Source organism: Melanotaenia boesemani, chromosome 22 (assembly GCF_017639745.1).
Source record: "Melanotaenia boesemani isolate fMelBoe1 chromosome 22, fMelBoe1.pri, whole genome shotgun sequence".
Taxonomy (NCBI): domain Eukaryota; kingdom Metazoa; phylum Chordata; class Actinopteri; order Atheriniformes; family Melanotaeniidae; genus Melanotaenia; species Melanotaenia boesemani.
Genome location: NC_055703.1, coordinates 20,476,067 through 20,497,709, shown reverse-complemented (window position 1 = coordinate 20,497,709; position 21,643 = coordinate 20,476,067).

Sequence of the window (21,643 nt, the reverse complement as noted above, 5' to 3'; positions counted from 1 at the left end):
AAAGCCTAAGAGCTCCTGGATACCACCTGTACATACAGAATCTGAAGTTCAAATAAGAACAGAATAACATTTTCTTGAACAATAAAGATTTGGTAAAAATAAGTCTGGCATGCGGTTTGGTGAAGGCATTTGCTTTCTATTATAGATACCTTTGTGTGTGGTGTGACACCTGCACTTCGAAGTTTCTTAGAGAAAAACAGCTGCAGGCAGAAGAGCAGTAAAAATCATCACTTTAATCACCCCAGTGGTTATAAAACGTCTTAAAGTAATCTGTGCTCTCAGGTTATGCTTTGCCAGCATCTATGCAGCATTATACAAAGTATTACTGCAGTCTAAAGCAGTGAGAGAATTACTTAGAGAATCACAAGCTTTCTTTAAATTAAAACACAGTTTGCAGAACAACTAGGGGAAAAAAGTATTTCACCATCCAAAACATCTCAAACCATAAAAAAATACTAAAATAATTTATAGCAACTTGAGTGGGAGCTGTATTGTGGATATTTACGCCGTGTCCCTTCTGCTGCAGACAGTTGTTTAGTCTTTCTCAACTGCAGAATGTCCTTGGCAACACAGTCCACATTGCGCTCAAAGACCATCTAGGTTGCAACACCACATGACAATACAGAGCACGTTGCATGGACCCAGTTTATGTAACACTGCGGATAACTTTGATTTAGTTGGATCATGATTGAATTACAGTAAATTAGAATGTGTCCTTAAAAGTGCTTTAAGATTACTTTGTTGTGCATTGCCTTGATTTGAACTGAACCTTCTCAAATTAATTTTTTAATAGCATTAATAATTTGTTCGATTTGTCTATTATTCTTCAAAAAGGTGCCCCAGTGATTATTAGATGAACAGTTCTCAGCTATAGACAGTGCTTTATATTTGTTGTACAAAAAACTCCCGTTGAGAAGTTTCATAGGGAGTTGTAGCTCCATGGCAGCCCCGAACTACAACTCTTGCCAAGTTTATGAGAACTACAAAGATCCTGGCATCGGTGAAACAAAGAAATGGTTCTTATGATTATGTCAGGCTTAGTGACATAACTGCCATATAATCATATAAACACTTTGGCTACTTTTCTGTAATTCTGTCCTCTAAGCCCTAATGAAATACAATAATTCCCCCCTAGAGAACAATATGGTTCCTGTGATTGTTGGCAGACTCGATGGGATTCCTGACCAGAATGTGCTCTGACCTCTGACCCCCGTGCTGCCAGGGCCAAGTGAACTCAAACAAGGGTCAAATATTGTGATGGGGAAAGGTTGCATGGCAGCATGTAAAGAATATTTCCATCTCAAAACATCTTGTTAGAATTTATATGTTCTTCAAACATGGTCAACGCATACTGCACAAAAAAATAATAAGGGCAAGAATTGTTCTTTTTTAAGTTCTTGGTATGAGTTTTATTTTAATATTTGTGCCAAATGCCTGTTTTTACTCAGCAGTGTAGAAGCAGCAAGTACATGCTTTTCTTCACGTTACACTGAATGTTTTTTTCTGACTGGCCTGTTTTTGAAAACATTTTAAAGCAGCTTTTCATGTCTGTGCACCGGATTATTTCAATTTCCTTTAAACTCTTATCTGAAAGTGATCTAAAATTAATTCCTCATTGTGTTTAATTCCTTGTTAAGTGCTACATACCAAAGTTTCCATAATCAGCTGTTATGTTTTAACCTGTTTTTGTTTTAGCCTGTTTATATAAATCCAAAATCTTTTTTGTTGTGGTTTTTATAACCTTTAAATGCTATGTCGCTGTTTTCATTTAACTTTTATCTGTTTTTAAAGGAAATCACTCTCATTCCTTTATTTATAAAGAAGGAACATCCTTGAGATCTTATTGATTATTGATCTTAACTAAGAGGCAAATAAAACCTCTTCAATATTATTTAAGAGCGGCAGGTGCAGGAACCAGGTTAACAAAATACAGCATACATTAGGAAATATTTCTATTTTTAATTGGAATTTAATTAATAAATGCCTCATCCTGTTTCTACACTCACTGGCCATTTTATTAGGTACACTTTGCAAGTACTGGGTTTGGCCTCCCTTTGTATTCAGAACTGCTTTAATTCTCTGTGGCATAGATTCAACAAGTTGTTGGAAACATTACTCAGAGATTTTGCTCTAAATTGACATGATAGCATCATGATCACCACACTGTGGTCATAAAGGGGTGGACATGGTCAGCAAACAGTACCCTGATAGGCTGCAGGTTTAAATGATGATAAACTGGTACTAAAGGGTCCAAAGTGTGCAAATAAAATCTCATATTTAAATAGCAATACCCCCATACCATCACACCATCGCTAGCCTGAATTGTTAATAAAAGGCATGGTTTAATGTTTTTTCCACATAATTTCGACCCTACCATCTATATTGCAGCTGAAATTGAGACTCATCAAGCCAGGTAATGTTTTTCTAATCTTGTATTGTCCAATTTTGGTGAGCATTTGTGGATTGTAGTCTCAGTTTCCTGTTCTTAGCTTGCAGGAGTGGTTTGACATGTGAATCCAGAGATGATATTCTGTGTAATTTGTCTGTAACCAGAGGTTATTTGAGCTACTGTTGCCTTTCTATCACTTCCAACCAGTCTTTCCATTCTCCTCTGACTCCTCAGACACCAACAAAGTATTTTCATCCCAACAACTGCCGCTCACCGAATATTTTCTGTTTTTTGGATCATTCTGTGTAAACTCTAGAGACGGTTGTGTGTGAAATTCTCATTATATCAGCAGTTTCTTGAAATGCTCCAGCCCATCTGGCACCAATAACCACGCTACGTTCAAAGTCACTAAATTCCCCTTATTTCTCCATATTAATGCTTAGTTTGAACTTTATAATGTCTACATGCCTAAATGCACTGAGATGCTGCTATTTCATTGGCTGCTCAACTATTTAACAATAGCTATTAACTAATTTAACCTAATCAATGGACCAAATAAAGTGTCCAGTGAGTATATAATGACCACAAATAAAGTGTGGATATAGCAAACAACCTTCAGCACAGATCAGTCAGGAGACAGTATGCAAGACAGAGTAGTTTTGTTGTTTCCTCATCATGTAGAATCATTATAATATAAATTATACATTAAGAAAAGCTGTTTCTGGCCAACTTGTTTTACAGCAAGTAGGCCCCACCCACTGCATATGTTGACACCTAGCAACTATAGCAAACCATTTCTAAGACAAGGTAGCTGGAATTTCATATTACCAAAGCATTCTCATTTCCTTCTGGCAATGAGCAATTGTAGCAATTATAGTATTCATTTTTATATTTGCATAGCACTGTATGAAAGCCAATGTCACATCCAGACAACAGCACTGAAAAATGACCCCCAGACACTATTAGTGTGCTATTCATTAACTGAGCTGGCAGCAGATGAGAGAAGATGGGCAGACTGAAGGAAGAAGCAGAGGCTTTTAATTTCCTGAAGGGAGCACGCCCTGCTACTGCTCCACAGCTTCTGTTTATCCACCAACCTGTAATTCCTCCTGGCCCTGGTCTCGTGTCGAGTTACAGACTCTGCTACAAACACATTACCCCTGCCACAGCAAAGACACTATGTGCCCATTTGTTATACCTCTACTATCTGTACTAGTATGACACAGCTGCTGATTAGCATCACTGTAAAATCACAGATCTAGTAATGACTGTAAGAGCCAGCACATCAGCTGCAGCGGTTTAGAAGTACTTTAGAAGGCTTTGTCAGTAGTGTGCACTAATACACACCTGATTTTGTAGCTTGAATTCACAGATGTTACATAAAACATGCACTGGAAGTTCACAGCACTCAAATAGCACCTTAAATGTAGGCAGTCGATTCATGTGAAAGCATAGCAGATGCACAGCTGTGAGGATGCACTGATTAACTTACCAAATAAAAATTTCATCAAGTGAACCCGAGCACATAAACAGTAGCATGACATGTATAAATAAAACCCAGTCCCCACAAAAAGGTGCTGCTGTAGCAACACTACTGAACTTTGGCACTTCCCAATGAAGGATAACTCAGGAATTATATTGTATTCTGTCTCTTCTCTGAGCTTCTACAGCAAGTAAAAGTCAGTTAGATGTTGACTGGTGTCTTGCTCTGTCACTTCCTGTCTTTCTTTTCCTTACCTCCTCCAATAAAGTTTCTTTGCCTAATCAGTCGTGGTTCACGTAGAAAATAGCCATTTTGTTGATATTTAGTTGCAGGGGTATGACATAGTGTCATAAAGCAAGACACAGCTACCATGTGATGCTTCAGGCTCAAACAGAAAGTTGTGAAGTGTAGTTTCTCAGGCTTGGGACCATCCATGGCAATGACGGCTTCAGGAAAGCGAATAATTAATGTGTCATCATACCGTGTCAGAAGCACTGAGTTTTAAAGTCGGAAACTTATGCAGTGTTGCTTTAACGTTTCTACAAATCTATTATATACTTGAAATATATTAAATATAAACCACTGGTGAGGGATATGATTATATAAATTGACTTTTCCCATAGACTAGACTGGTATAAGGAGACTGCTTTGAAAAGCACTATGAGTCTAATCAGTGTGTCTTTCCCCAAAACATGAAATAGTCCAGTGAATTTTATCTATAATTTGTTATAATTAATAGATTTTTTTTTTCTCATGCTGCTGAACATCTCCATTGAGCAACATTGTCACTGTTATATAAAATTTAACAAACAAAAAAAGCTGTATTTGAAGCTGTATTATTCAAATAAAGTTTGAAGATGGTGCAAATGAGAGAGTTGTAACTGAATCCCGTCCTAGCTACAAGTGTCAACGCAACTTATCCTACTTATCTAAAAGTGTTACACATGACAAACTAGCTTGTTCGGAAATATGTATTAAAATTAGTTGACTGACCTGACCTTGTAATAACACATAACAACAAAATCTTTTCCTTGACAAGTCACAGACCCCAGGGGGTGTTCAAAGTCGGTCCTCGAGGACCATTGTCCTGCTGCTTTTGGATGTTTCTTGCTGCAGCACACCTGAATCTGATTGATGGCTCAACATTGGGCAGAACTTGATAACAAGCTGTTAAGGTAAGCCATTTAATTTAGGTCAGGTGTGATGTATCAAGGAGACATCTAAAACCTACAGGAATGCAGGCCTTGAGGACTGGAGTTGGACACCCGTGTCCTATGTGTTAAACACAAGCCACACATCATATTGAAATACACTGAAAGTTGTGAAGGATGGTATAAAAAAACTTTCAGATTTAATCTTCTTCAGCATAGATGCATGTTATTCTGTTACATGTCTATTTCACAATTTTCTATGACATTGGGCAGAGTTTCCACAGGTTGAAGAATTACCTGCTGTAGTGGGTTGTGTTGCTACAGAATTAGGTTTCACATCACATGAAAGAAACGTGCTGTGATAAACTGCCATGAAATGAGAAATGCTTATCCAATTGGTGTTATTCTTCTTGCCTTATCAATACATCAATATATCTTTGAAAAAGATGGAGTAAACTGGTAAAAGAATGAACATACACACAGAAACAGAAATGGTTCAAACAGACAAGCTTGTTTCAGCTCAAAGAATTATGTCTCAAACACAGACAGCTCAAAAGTTGGCTGAAGGACACAAATTACATCCCTAAAAGTGGAAAGCATGTCTTCTCTTTGAGCATTTATCACTATGAATGACTGCCAATGGGATGTCTAGTATCCTCTGTGTTTTGAACATAAATCAGTTACCCTCCACTCTCCACACAGAGGTGTGAAATATTAGAGATGGCTGTTGCAGACCGAGCTCCACACAGACACTAAAACCACTTTACAGGCCAGAAATGCATGAGAGTCAAAGATGTAAACAGTTGATATAGAGACACCTGTGTTTCATTCATGTGTCAGTAGAATGTAGCCGAGACTTGGCTTGAATTCACATAGTTAGGACGGAATGTTTTGACAGCCGGCATTGTTCCTGGCTTACTCCTTAAATAGGTCAGGAAAGTCCGGAGTAACCCAGTAACACACCTAATTTGCAGATATTTGTGCCACTTTCATTTCTAATAATGTTTGTTTTGTCAGCCCTATAACACATTAGCCCATGGTTTACCCCATGCCAATATGAGAATCATGCTTTATGAATGAATGCATTGTCTTAAGTAGGCTGAGATACATTGTTTGTTTATTTAAAAGGATCCCCATTAGCTGACGCTAAGATGCCAGCTGGTCTTCCTGGGGTGCAGACAATAAACTATTTGAAACACACATTACAGTCAAAACGTCCGTAAAATATAAAAAAAAATACATAGAAAAGTACATGGAAAATAATACATAAAATCAGTTAAGCAATATAATTGTACTTCAGAATCAGAATCAGAATCAGAATCAGAAAGGTTTTTTATTGCCATATGAGTGAACAGGTTCACATCATTAGGAAAATGCTGCGGTACTTGGTGCAGACATAAAAACAAAATAAGTTATAAGTTTAAGCATGCAATAAATATAAAATAAAAATTTTAAAACAAAATAAAGTCTCTACACTTTAACACAAAATTACAAAATATACAGGATGGGTATGGAATTAGAGCATAATCCAGAAAGTATGCTAAAGTGACAGTAAAGTAGCTTTGGTATGTTTGTCTCTTTTTGCATGAAGCACAGGTCCTGTGACTGAGACAGAGCGTTTATGGCCTAGAGTTCTTGTTCATGAGTCCAACAGCAGAGGGGTAGAAACTCTTCTTGTGGCGAGAGGTTCTGGTCCGGATGGACCGTAGCCTCCTGCCTGAGGGGAGTGGCTCAAAAAGTCCATGACCAGGATGAGAAGGGTCGGCTGCGATCCGGCCCGCACGGCCCAGTGTCCTGGAGGCGTACAGGTTCTGGAGAGATGGGAGAGTACAGCCGATCACCTTCTCAGCAGAGCGCACGATACGCTGTAGCCTCTGTACGTCCCTGGTGGTGGCTCCAGCGTACCACACGGTGATGGAAGAAGTGAGGATGGACTCGATGATGGCTGTGTAGAACTGCACCATTGTCTTTGTTGGCAGGTTGAATTTCTTCAACTGCCTCAGGAAGTACATCCTCTGCTGGGCCTTCTTGATGACAGAGGTGATGGTGGGCTCCCACTTGAGGTCCTGGGTGATGGTGGTACCCAGGAAGCGGAATGAGTCCACAGTGGTGATGGGGATGTCAGTCAGGATGATGGAGGGGAGTGGGGCTGTGTGCTTCCTAAAGTTCACAATAATCTCCACTGTCTTCTGGGCGTTCAGCTCCAGGTTGTTGTGGCTGCACCAGGACACCAGACGTTCAACCTCCATCCTGTAGGCAGACTCATCCCCGTCAGAGATGAGTCCAATAACGGTGGTGTCGTCCGCAAACTTAATAAGTTTGACAGACTGGTGGCTCGAGGTGCAGCAGTTGGTGTACAGGGAGAAGAGCATAGGAGAAAGTACACAGCCTTGGGGGGTGCCAGTGCTGATGGTCCGGGAGGCCGAGATGTTCTTCCCCAGCCTCACGTGCTGCCTCCTGTCCGTCAGGAAGTCAGTGATCCACCTGCAGATGGGATCAGGCACGTTCATCTGGGACAGCTTATTTTGGAGGAGGTCTGGGAGGATGGTATTGAAGGCAGAGCTGAAGTCCACGAACAGGATCCTGGCGTACTTATAAAGCACTTTATATACATAAGTAACACAAAGTGCTTTACATAATAAAATGAACACAAAAACATTCATTCATTCATTTTAATCCAATTAAGGCAGGGAAGCTGGAGTCTATCCCAGAAATTAGCAGGCGAGGACACAAAAGCAATGTTTGCAAATAGAAAAGAAAAAAATAGCAATTAAAAATCCACACCTACTCTCTCTCTCACACACACACATTCACACCCAAAGCAACCCCCTTCCCCACCCCCCACCATAATACATAGAGGTATAAAGAATACTATATATATATATATATATATATATATATATATATATATATAATACACATATATATATATATATATAGTTACCAGATTAAAAAAAATGTATATTCACTGGCCGAGAAAAAAATTCAGTATATAGTATGGATATGAGCATTTCAGTATGTAATACATAAAAATATAAAAATAAAACAAAATTGGAAACGAAAACATGTGTCTGCTTCATGAGAACCTACATGATGGGAAACATACTGTTCTTGTTGGTGTCCATTTATGGGCTTGCTGAGCTGCACCTGAACACCTTCCAGTTGAGAGTGGGCTAAGGTGGAATGTTAAAAATGTACAACTGTGTAACATCCAACATGCCACCTTAGTGAAAACACTTCTCTGAAGCAGAAGAACCTCAATAACAACCTGCTGAGGGACGTGAGTGATACCTGGCAAGTCAAGCTTTACTAATGGCCTCGATCATGGTTTTGGATCATCATCAAATGCAGGTTCTTCACCACAGTTTGCATGCAAAAAAAAAAAGAATTACAAGCATGTAGTCTGATTTTCATCAATCCACAATTCAATAAAACGGATTGAGGAAGGCAGGGATGGCACTGCTATTCTAAACAAGAGTAAAGCTCAGCTCCAAAATTTTGTGCAACAAGTTGATAATCTGCACTTACACAAAGTAACACAGCTTTCTCTGATGTGGTAAAAGCAGTGGACCTTACTTGTTCCCAGCATGTTAATTTTCGCTACTTACAACTTAATTTAAAGTAGGTGACAACCTGTAAATAGGGAACACGGGTCAAGCTTGTGTATATACACACTCACTCCCGAGGCATCACACAGTAGCATCGTATCAGGACCCCTTGGTGTCACTTGGTGTAAGCTTTAGAATCAGTTTTCAGCATGCTAAGTATTTCACAATGTAAACTAAACAAAATACTGTGCCTTAAGCTGGTCAAGCAGTTTTAAAGCCCGACTGCTGAACTTTAGCATATTTTAGGACTTTGGTACCTCATAACAAAAGCTAATTCGGTACCTGTCTTGCATCCTGTCTCTTCTCTGAGCTCTCTCGAACCAGTAAAAATCAGTCTGATGTTGACTCTTTTCCCATCTCTTGCTTTCTCCCTTTCTTTTGCTCATGTCCTATGTCTTCCCTCATTTCTTTTGCTGAATCAGCCATGTTGGATGTCCAAAACAACCAGTGTGTTGATATCCAGTTGCTGGTATGTGATGCAGTGCTGCAAAGCAAAAGGCAACTGTAACATGGTGCTCTGGGCTAAGGGAAAACATTGTAAAATGGGGTTTCTCAGCCTCAGGATAATGCAGGGCAATGACCTCTCCATTAATGTCCATACTGAATGTCAGTGTGCCATCAAAACAAGTCAGAAGTACAGAGATTTAAGGTTAGAAAGTTCAGTAGTAAATGTAACTAACAAATTGCAGTGCCTTAAGCTAACCAAGTAGTTTTGGTGCCTAAACTTAACCAAGAAACTGTGAAGCATACACCTAATATAAAACAAAGTAAGAACAACAGTAAACAATGAGCAGAGTAAAAGCATAAAAAGTGTTATTTTTCATGGGTAATCAGTGTTTGTATTTGCTAACATTATATTACAGAACTAAAACTGAAAAATACAGTTACCCACACATTTCCTCATAAATCCAAAACACACACAAAGCTTCTGGCATGTGACTATGCACAGGTTGTGTATCCCGTTCATAGAGAAGGTCGGGTTTGGTACCACACATATCTAATGGAAAATCTATGTTTACCAGCAACATTCCTTCACCAAAAAGCTCCAGTTTCTAGTCTCCACTGCAACAGACCTCTGTAATATTCTGGTCCAGTGCTTGTAGCTCAGAGCTACTAAGAGGAAGGCATTCTGCTCACATTACTGGGTCAGTGGCATAGCTTTACTGTGCAGCCCACCTGGGACAGTTTCAAGTATAAGTGGGAAATACCCATTTAAAGGTTACAAGCAAGTGGTAGCACCGTGTTAATATCAGATTCAATGTAAAGTCTAAGAGCTCTGGACAACGAGTCATTAAATGCAAACTTTAATGTTATATTAATTCTGTCCTTAGAGTAACGGTAACATGCTTCATTCTTGTGACTGTACCTTTGACAAGGGCAATAACAAATGTAATGGTGTGGTGTTGGGTTCCTTCCAGTCCCATTTTGTGTCCTCAATCGGTGGCGCGAGACAAAAGGAGCACAGAAACCAGAGCTTGAGGTAGTGCTGCACTTTTGCTGTGAGTCAGAAGGACTCAAAGAATGGGATCCTTTCTCTGTCTGGCAAGCTGTGCTGTACACCTCGGAGAAGCACTCAGCACAAAGAAGAGAAGGGTTGCCTTGATAACAGACACACACACACACAGGCCTCCTCTTCAAGATCCTCTCTACCTGCAAGAGTGGCGAGGTAGGGTTTGAGGTATTTTGTGTTGGCGTAAATTTATCCACTCACTGAGTCACGTGAGTTGCATTTCTTTGGCTAAAGTTCAAATCATGAGTGAGAAACTATTGTTCTTGTCTAATCTGACAGTGCATCCTTTTGTGGACTGACAGTTCATCACCACTTTTTGTCATTTCTGAATGTGAGTGAGAGTCCTGACACAAATACAACCCTCTTAGTTGATTCAGCCATTGAGAGCTGGCTCGTTTCTCTCCTGTCTTTTCACACACCCAAACAATGATCGCTAAGAGATGTTTTGAGAAGGAAACCGGAGCAGGTATTATACTCAAAGCTCAGAAAAATGTTCTATAGACCATCGCGATGATCCCATGAGGACTAAAAAAAATAAATAAATAACTGGTACCACAAATCAGTGAAAAGAAGTGAGAAATTGCAACGTGAGTCTTCAGCAAAGTGACATAAAGCCAAATGTTCAATCAAAATGAAAGAAAAATAAATAAATAAAATAGTATACAAAGATGGTTTTTATCCAAAATTCCTGTCCGTATTTCTGTCTACTTTTATAAAAACAGATGAGAAATATTTGCTTGAGTCATGAGATCCATTTGCATTGAAATGCCATATCTGCTTATATAATTGTAAATGTGAGGAGTGTTCAGATATTAAGCTAAATTTAGTTTTAACTCTTTTAAATGTAGCTGAAGTAAATAATAGTATGTGGCAGTTAATTATTCCTTAATGTTTTAAGAAATGTAGTCGAGACAGCTGATTAATCAATTAGTAGATGAAGTCTATGGAATAAGGAAAACTTGTATCGTGGTCTGTTGAATCTTCTGGTTTTATTTGTTTTGTCTTGGTGTTTTCTTTTGTTTGTTCTTGTTCTAGGCCAATTATATATTTTTTTCCATCTTGTGTTTCCTGTCATTGCTCACATGTTCACATGTCACTACCTGGCTCGGAAGCCATGGCAAAAACAGAAATGAGGCAGGGTTTCAACAAACTAAAGGTTAATGTCACATTTATGTATATAAAACATTTAAAACAATGCAAAGTGCCCAAAATGATAGTCAGTATTATCAGTTTGTCAGCAGATGGGTGACATGCAGTGATAAAAGTGTACAACTCAAACGACTACAACCCAAGGCCAACCAAACAAGCCATGGTCCCAGCAGCTAAAGGGAGGAAGGAAGGCGACCAACATATGCCACCAGCTGGAATTTAAGGAATTTAGAGAACTGTCCAGGTGCTCCCGATCATCCTGATTAACACCCACCAATCTCTGCAAATGAAAGCAAAATGAGGAAAAGGAAACAAAACCAAGCCCAACCAATATGAGAGGGTTGTTACGTATTTGATAGGAGCTGCAGTGTTTTATCTTAGGCAGCATCATTATAATAAAACGAGTTTCAAAGTAAAATTTCCCATCCCTTGTTTAATAGGCTTATTTTCACCACCTGTCACATTTAATTAAAATCAATCCAAATAATCTAAATGCATTTTTCTGAAGCTGATTACGAAACCAAGCCATAACTCTTTAAGTCAGTTCCCTTTTAACATCCTAACATATACACAATTTCATTTATACCACACTGTAGATTAAGGCATCTGCTCAGTGCATCAAGCTGCTCCAGACATAGTTAAATGATGGCTAAGTACTGTAAGTGGAAACATTTTCCACTGAAAATATGAGCCTTTTGTTTCAACTTTGATTTGAGGAAACCCACATTAAACTGAAGTCTAATCTAATGACTTTCACAAGTCTGAAGTTAAAGGGGATAAAAGGAAAAGAACATTTAAAGAGTCTAAGTATCTACTTTATGGTCTAGTTACCAGGCTGTGACCACATTTTAGCGTTGAGATTGTGTTTAGGTTTAATCAGAATCTTTATTATGCTTTTTTAATCTCTCCACGCATGCTCTGCTACTCAACATACTCCAACCTGTTGTTATTATGAGCCATCATGACACCATAAAGCTAACCTTTTAGAAAGCCAAAGTGGTACAGGGGGAAGACTTCCACTCAGCGATAAAGTCTGTTTTCTTTCAGATTTCCTCAAGCTTGTGATTACAGAGCTAATTACCAACATTCTTCTGGAAACTTATAGACCCCTGTTCAGAGTGTGGATGCTTAGGAGAACAGTGGTCTTCTTATACAACACTGTAGCAGACATTTGCACACAGACAATATGTTGTTCTGTCTCATAAGTAGTGAGTGAACCATATATGGCTTATAAAAGACAACAGAGCTCCACACATTTATTTTAGGCATCACATAAAGGAAGATTTTTAAGCAAATATACCCACCTGCATCCAAAACAGCTAATTTAGCTTTTCCATAGTCTTCTTTAAGTTTACCTTCAAAAGGTCACTCCAAAACAGCACTTTTTGATGTGTAGGGTTTACCAAGCTCATAACACAACAGTCACGGGACCTGCCAATGTTAAAAAGGAAATTTAGCTTTCTTTATACAATTCATCCAATCCAAATGAATCAAATTCATTACATGATCTACATTAGTCCAATGTATGTGTTCATATAAGCCATTTTATAAAAAATAAATAAGTAAAAAATAATAAAAAAAACAACTTCCAAGCTAAGGAAAACAACAGATTACATGCACAGGGCAGCATGCAACAGTGGAAAAAGGTAAAAACTCCTGCAGAATCCAGCTCAAGAATGGTGGCTATCTGAAGATAGAAAGGACAGGATAGAGTGGCTAACAAGTACCATAACTATAACCAGTGATAAAGTGTCTGTAAAGTGCCCTGAAATGATTATGTTGTGAAATGGTGCTATACAAGTAAAACTAAATTGAACTGAATTAATTCCAGCTGAGAAAAGTAAATAACAATATTAATGTCACATATTCTTACATGTAGAAATGGCAGGTGGTGCGCAGTGCATCATGGGACATTCCCAAGCTGACTAAGTCTACTGCAGCATAATTAAAGGGATGATTAAGGGTCTTCTAAGCTAGTGCTAACTGAAATTTATCAAAAAGGGAAGTTTTAGGCCTACCAAGCCAACCATCATTCATAATATTATAAAGCATCAGTTTTTTGTCACAGCTTTGTTGACGGGATGGCACAAGAAAGTATTTAATGTCTGAACAACCATAATCCAAAAGAGGAGCTCACATAAAGAAAAAGAGGTGTGTGTGTGTGTGTATACAAACACTTCATATAACAAATGTACAACCATTACGTTTCCAGTTTGACTTTTCCATTATTGGTTATGTTAAATCAGTATGGTAAAAGCCTTATATACAATCCAAAACACCAGCTGCCTCAAATTCAGGCAACAGACACTTTAACCTGCTTCGCTTGCACTGAGACGGCAGACTGAAAATGACAGGGTAAAACTAGAACAACCAACAGTAAGAGAGGATGTAATGGTACAATCATGGTCAGTGTCTTTCATCTACTGTACACTGGAGTCAGTGTCATCAACCAGCTCAGAAGAAAAAACAAATACTGACCGTCATTTTAGTGGTACTAAAAGCTGAGCTGTCATCTACAAGTGGGACACCCTCCAAAATTACATGGAAGCTTCAAAAGTTTATGTCCACAAGGGAGACTTGGTAAGTCAATTAAAATGTTGAAAGTGGCTGGTAAACATTTTGCCTTGAAAAACTACATTAAGAAAAACAGTCAGTCATTTACTTAATTAATTATTATAGTTGATTGTAGTTTTGACCAACATCTATTCCACTTAAAATAAAATCAATTTGAAGTTTAGCTGTCTCATCCTGTGCACTTTAGATTCTTCTCACTCATAGCTGGGAACATTATGCTTCAGCTGACCCTCATAGCAACTTTCATTTTGTTCCTCTTATATTTGAGACAGCTCCTAAAGTTTTGCATGACTTTCTGCATTAGTGCAGCTGAAATAAAAACCACCTCATCCCCACTCATAGAGACCATTTCATACATAGGGTGACATATTTTACATGGTATCGTCTCCATCAACCAAACCAGTAATGACCAGCTATTTTTTTCATTGGAAAAATCAATTAAATGCTTATAATGACAAAAATCCCTAAATATAATGTAAAATACCAAATGAGACAATGCTTTTGCCTGCTCTAGGACAATAACATTTGATCTTTTAGGCAGTTTGTGCAAAGAAATTTAACAGGAAGGAAAAGTATTAAGATTAGAAAGCTTTGATATAAGCATCAGGTTCGAAATCTAAATTTTTTTCTAGTTGATAGCTAACCAAACATATTTGAGTCATGACTGTAGGTCAAACAAAACTATAAATAAATCACACTAAGAAGTGGAAAATGTCTTGCTTTTTTCTTTTATATCTCATTTACATGAGACACTTTGTAGAATTTTCAAATATCATGTGAAATCAAATAATTGTTTAAAGCTAGTGTAATAGTCTTAGATGCAATAAAATATATATAATAATACACAATAATATTTCTGTTAGAGTTTTGGACTTATTGGCCAAAGTGAACTAAAAAGGGTAGATTCTGTGATGTTAAGGCACTCAAAGTTACTGCATCACCTGGACTATATACAAAATTTCTACAAAGCTAGTGTGAGGTCCTGTTCCTCACAACAAAGACACTTGGCTTTAAATGATATTTTCTAATATATTTTGGTGGAAAAACCCAAAATTTTAGTGTCTTTCAAGTGTATTTTCTGATGCACTGAGCACAAGCCGTTCAGTTCTATTATACTAAAGAGAAGTTAGACAACTATACAGCCAACTCTACAAATACCAAGCAATGTACATACATTGACACACACATAATAAGTAGAGCAAGCTATCCCTTTAAGTCTTTGGTCTTGTACACATGCCATTTTTATCCCAAAAGCTTCCGTAATTACAGCGTTATGCTCTGTTAGCAACCATGAATTTGTATTATCAGCATGGCAATTTAGGAATGAGAGTTCTAGGATGTTGACCACAAACACACACACACACGCGTGGCACACACACACAGAGCACAGAATTTCTTTAATTTTACCATTACCAACGTATAAATGACGATGACCAAAGAATAGACGGTGAACTTAAATGTGTTTGTTAGTCAGCATCCCATCAACTGAAGATTACTTCCTGATGTGAATTAAGCTTGTTGTAACCATGTCTGTTAATGTTCCCAAATTAATTCAGATTTAAACATGCCTCTCTAGTCTTAATGAGATCTCCCAAAACAATTTTAAATTTGAGATTATCAGGGTGGAAATGATCCAGTCAAATCTTGCACTTGTTACTATGAGGCAGGTTTGCATAGAGTTGAGAGGGCAGTTTTGAGGGGGTGGAGGTTTCAGTCAACCACAAATGAAGCTGGCAGGGTTTATAAAGAAAAAACTGCATAGTCTAAGTACAAGGACAAAAAGCAGAGAAAGTTAGAAAAACTAAGGCTATTTTCAGTTCTCCATAAAAACGGAAATGTTTCAAGAAATGTGGACGTCCACACAAAACCGTTGAAAACTCTGCAGTATATACGCCAGTGGAGCTGCAACACTGCCACATAAATACACAAAAAACAGAAAATAAGACATGGCAGATGCTCATAAAATCATGTGATGTGAACAAACATATGATGAAGGTGATGGCAGAAAATAAATTTGTTTTGGGGCTTTCATAATGCTGCTTCTGTGTGGACAAAATGTCTAAACGATAAACTCTGGTAGATACAAAAAAAACTTGCCTTGGTGTGTACACAGCCTAAATTTGAAGTATATCAGGAATAAGGCAAAAAAAAAAAAAAAAGGATAATATAATAAACTTTAAAATACATCAAAATGAACCTGCTAAATTTGTACGAAAAAAAAAGACATAATGTAGGACACTGAGATGATAAGGGAGGACAGCTACGTAATTTGAAATAATTTTATACCCACTTCATCCTGTTCAGGGCTGCAGGTTAATCCTTGTTTGCATGGTTACTTTAGCATGTGTGGTGTCGTTTAAGCTAGCAAAATTTAAACAATGTAAATAAAATAAATAAAAAAATAAAAGGGGCAGTAGTTGGGTGGTGTAAAAAAAAAGTTGGTTACAAGAAGAAAGAAAAAAGTAGGAGAGAAAAGCAACAACAAAAGAGATGAGATTTAAAGTAGCACTACATAACTTTCCCACTTTAAATTTCTGTGCTGACTCATTTTAATGGCACGGTGACATGTATGTACTTTCCTGCAACCGTCATTGCACAGCAGTGTCCTGAGGCTGAGAGACTGCACTTCACTTTTCTTTTCTTTTTTTCTTTTTTCATCCTGACGAGTTACTTTACAGCATGCATTTTGCTTTACAGCACTGCGTCTCACACTATCAACTGGATATCAATACACTGGTCTTGTTGAACAACCACCATGGCTGATTGTTCTAGAAACCTTAAAGGACATTATGGGAGGAAGACTGAGCAAGAAACAAGACAAAAGTCAACATTGGACACTTATTATCTGATTTATTTTCCAAAAGAAGATATTTTGGCCAGTGGATATTCTAACTGGATTTTAACTTTAGAAATCTGTCAATCACATCTGCTGGTGATCAAAGAACTTAATTCAGAGCCCTGCCTGTCATCTTTATTTGTGCGCAAGGCAAATATTATGTAAACCCTCCGGGGAAAAAAAACAAAAGAAAAGTGCTGTACAAAACATTTAAGTTCACAGTATCTGCTACACTTAATACTTTGATGTGGATTAAGTCATATTTGTGAGGGCTGATAATGGATAAATTAATATCAAAAACTTGTGTTATGTAGCTACACGACAACAGAAGTTAGTTAAAATTAATTTGCTTATTCTCTTTTAGATCCTGGAAAGAGTTAAAGGGATATTCACATGTTTGACATGTCTCTGTCTGCGCATGACACCACTGTGCATCAGTCAACACTGCCCTCTGAGCAGGGTCACCACGCTACATGAGCTTTGCCTTATCTCCACTTCCATGGACACGCTCCGTCTGTGTGCTTCACCAGATGGCAAAAATTCCCCCCACTGGGTTTTTCTTCTTTTATCTTAATACAATAGGGAACTGATTATATATGTGATCTTAAAAAAAGTGAAAAAGAGGAATAAATCAATGAAAGCCTAACATGGCAGGAAAGGGTTAATGTAGAGATAACAGCTAGAAGAGAAGAAGGAAAGATATACAGCACAATAGGAAACAACAAGCGAATGTCATATCTATTCTACAGGTGGTAGTTATGCAGAGTATTATTTACTTTTTATACTGAAGACTGAACAAAAAAAAGCATTGGTGCTCATAATTGCACATGTGGACGTACAATAGTACCTGTGTTTCTCCTTCTGCTTTACACATTTGCTTAAATTAACTGAAAGTGCAACTCCTTGGATAGGCCTGATGAAACCCCTCTCCATCAGCTACTGGACAGTCTGGATGCAATTAAAGTCCAATACGAGAGACACAGAAAGGCAGGAATGTCAGACGTACCCAGTATAACCAGTCTGTGGCTGCAGCCGCCAGATGTGATCCTGCTCAGCTTGCTTAGGGTCTGGCACAAACTGCTGGACTATTAATGGATGGTGAGTGCCACAGCTGCAGGGTGTTCCACGTGGTTAAAGGGTGCTAATAGAAATCACAGAGACCACACCCCAAATCAAGGCAATGGTTAACCAGAACAAAGCCTATACTCACAAATCTGAGACTAAACCTGGGACTTGGGTCTAAATATAATGTAGATTGTGTACAAATAGTGGAAAATGATTTCCAAATGTAATAATATAGTAAATCATCAAGTTCTTGACTGGAATCTCTGGACAGACTTGCATGTTTATGAACTAATTTTATATATACAGTATAAAATCTATATGATTTATTTCCAATTATGCTATAACTGAAGGCACAACATTGCCATTCACAACATATCTTGCATTATAGTCTCCTTGCAGTGCACCTCTGCTGCTCTGTATGTCATCCACTGCAACCATAAGGGATCCACTAGTATTTCTCAAAGCACAATACTTGGTTTTTATTTCAGTGATGTCTCCAAGAAAATGTGTTTTTGGTTGTGAGGGCATGTTGACTCTTTTCAGCTTCCCTAAAGAGTTGGCGATCTTGGATCAGTCAATGCATACTTGTTTTCCTGGCCAGCAAAAGTGTTCCATTGCTAGAAGGGCATGAGCCTGAACCTCAACAAGGGAGTGAAACTGTTTCAAATGTGCTGGCATTAAGTGCCTGAATATATTTTTAGTACAACCATGGTGACACTGATTGAAAAGCAAATACATTTGTTTACAGAAAAACTGAAAATATCTATTTGTTGCCTCTGCAACCACTCAGAAACATGGAGCTACTCACAAAGTAACCACAGTTTGCATTTACCAATCCCCACATACTTATTACTTACAAAGAAAAGCAATTAGCAATTAAGCCTCGAGTAACAATCAGGGATTGTGTAAACAACATTATCTTTTTTACAAATTTGCAGCACCAGTGTATTTCTACCTCAGTTGGATTCTACCAAAATTCCTGCATCTGCACCGCACTAAATGTATATACTCAAATGTAATGTAGACAAGACAATGACACTGGTGTTTTTTGGGTGTTGTTCCTGACCATTGGAACTAACTTTTCCTAAGCGACTACTTCTCATTATATATCAAAGATCTGAAGAAATCAAGAAATAGCCCAAAAAACATTCCTGATTTCTGTAAATCTCAGATCTTAACTTGGCTCTGTAGACTTTTAATATACTGTGCAGACTAGCGGATGCTGTTATAACTAATAAATGGATCAGATGCAGTCAAAAATCATTGCTGACAAAGTTATGAGACCAACAACGCTGCCCCTGCAAAAGACACGTTTAAGTTCACTAGAGAAACCAGATATTGCAGCAACGATGTCCACAGGTTTGTGTAAACTTCCAAATAAAAGAAGAAAAAGCATAATTTTCAAAGGAGATGGGTCATGCTTTTAGATATTTTACAACCATTAGAGCAAAGATCACCAACCCTGGACCTTGCAGGCCAATTTCCTTTAGGTAATGGAGGATTTCTTGATGCACTAGCAAATTTGCTACCATGAGGAGCATATGAGAGTGAAGCTTCCAGCAGATTGTCCATCCTTATGAAGTTTTTTTTTCCAGATGTGCTCTGCATGACTAAAGAATGTGACAGCATGAATGCATCATTGTTGTTTTGTGCATACATGCGTGTAATAAGTTTTCTTTAAAAACTAATAGTTCCTAGTGAATAATGAAGAATATTCTTACTTGCCATGAACATCACTAACCTTCTTAATATTTTATCTACACAAGTAATTGCAAGATCTCCCAATGGATATGCAACCGTCAAATAAACTAATTTAAAAGTATTTGTCTCTGATTCAACTATCTGCTCTGAAATGAGAACCTTTCTACCCTCAGCTCACGCACACTACCCTTCATTAAATTTTTCCTTCATATGAATACATCCCTCAGAGAGTCTAAGGAACAGTGATGTTTTCTTTTTGTCTGAAAATAATCTTTGTTGTTGGAACATTAATGTTTTTTTATTCCAAGAGGACACTTATTACAAAACCCAGGACCTAATTGCCTCTTGCACATGTCGTATCAGTGGATCAGATCAAGCCCAACAACTTGACTGCTAGTTGTTTATGTCGCTTCATTACTCAGACTCAAAGCTCACTGAAGTGATTGCAGCCCGTGCAATTTTACCAGGAAGTCCCAAAACACTCAAGTTCACCTTCAGTAGTCCTGTGGAGATTCAGAGGTCCTGAACAGATTAACTAAGGGATCAAAATGCTTAACTGTGGCAACACAAGTAAATCAGATTGGCTACCTAGAGTATGCAAACAGATTCATAACTCTAAACAAAGGGTTGTTTTAAAGTACTAGTATTCCTCTGTAAACAAGGACTTTGTTTCACCCTGTAGGAACAAGAGGGGTTTCTGGGCTAGAGATTTTCATAACTGTCTGCATCTGACTTCTGTTACATAAAACCATGATCTGCTCTTATGTGTTTGCAAGTATTGCTTTGTAACTTTATTTAAATGCTGTTTTCTTGTGAAAGTGAAAGGACAAATGAGTTCTAATGCTATCAACCCACTTTCTCTTTTAGGTGAGATTAAGACAAAAAAAAAAGAATAAAATAAACATACACACACAGACTCTCTCTCACACACATACACACACACACACACATCTCAACAGCATCCATTGTGTGTAGAGTCTGAAAGACAACCTTTTGGACCCTTTGTGGTATCCTAACCAACCTCAATGCCAAGAATTCCCATACAACACAAACAACTCACAAATGTCAGCATCCAGAGAAATCAGACTACTAATCGTCTTTTGTCACCCAGCGACATTCCTGATGTGCGACCCTAGCAACCAGGACTTAAGGAAGCACACAGATTTAGTTTGACAGCCGTGTCACCGAGCTTAGTGCGTCTCAGGGTGGGGCTGACCGCCTGGGGACTGTGTTTGGGTAAAGTGGGGGTGCTACCATCACTGCACAATATAAAACAAACCAAAGACTCAAACGTGCTCATTCTGTTGAATTTCCAAACAAGGTAACAAGTTTGATTAATGAACCCTGCCACTTTTATCCAGTTTGAGTCGATTCTGACAGCTGAAAGAAACATAAATGGGGGTAGCATCACAATGCTAAAACAGAATACATTCTTCTCACCCTCAATTCATTCTCTCAGTCTTCAGATTCAAGTTTATGAATGCTTTTTGGTTTTTTTTTAATGTTGGTTCCACATATTACCAGTCTAATGTTATGCCAACCCTTAGAGGGACACAAGTTTTTATCTATAGGTGGATAATTTTTGTTTAGAGTAACCAGATATAAAAGAAGGAAAATTTCTTTTCAGTGTGTTTTCCTTAAAGTTAAAGCAGTTGTGCTGAAATTCAGCTATATCAGCAAGTTGGCACAGCCTTCAGCTGAGGTCTTTGATGTCATTTTTATCTGGTTGGTACTATAATTGCCCATTTCCAGAATATAACAGTTTTGATGTTTTGATTAAAGGCATTGCTAAAATGAGCAACTGTTCTTGAACCAAAATAGTCTAACTCTAGCTAGCCAGTAGAGGGCTGTTTCATGTTATTCTGCTACTAGCTATTCCTGTCACTTCTCCAGATAAACACTTCCATTCTGCAGTCCTGAAGACATAGTTAAGAGACCACGATTATAGCCTTGGGAGTGTTGTATAAATATCTCCTCTGGGAGAGAGCTGTGTCTTGACAGCTACAGTTTCTGTTCCCTGTTTCTATTTAGCATGTTTCCAACAACTTTCCTCTCGTTGGCTTGTTGACCTGGTAGGTGAACTGTTTCTGCACGTGCTGAGAGTTTCCCTTTGACTAAAAGTAGGTCTGCTCAGACAGCCTGGCACCCTGGCTATGTCTGCCTGGTATTCTTCTTAG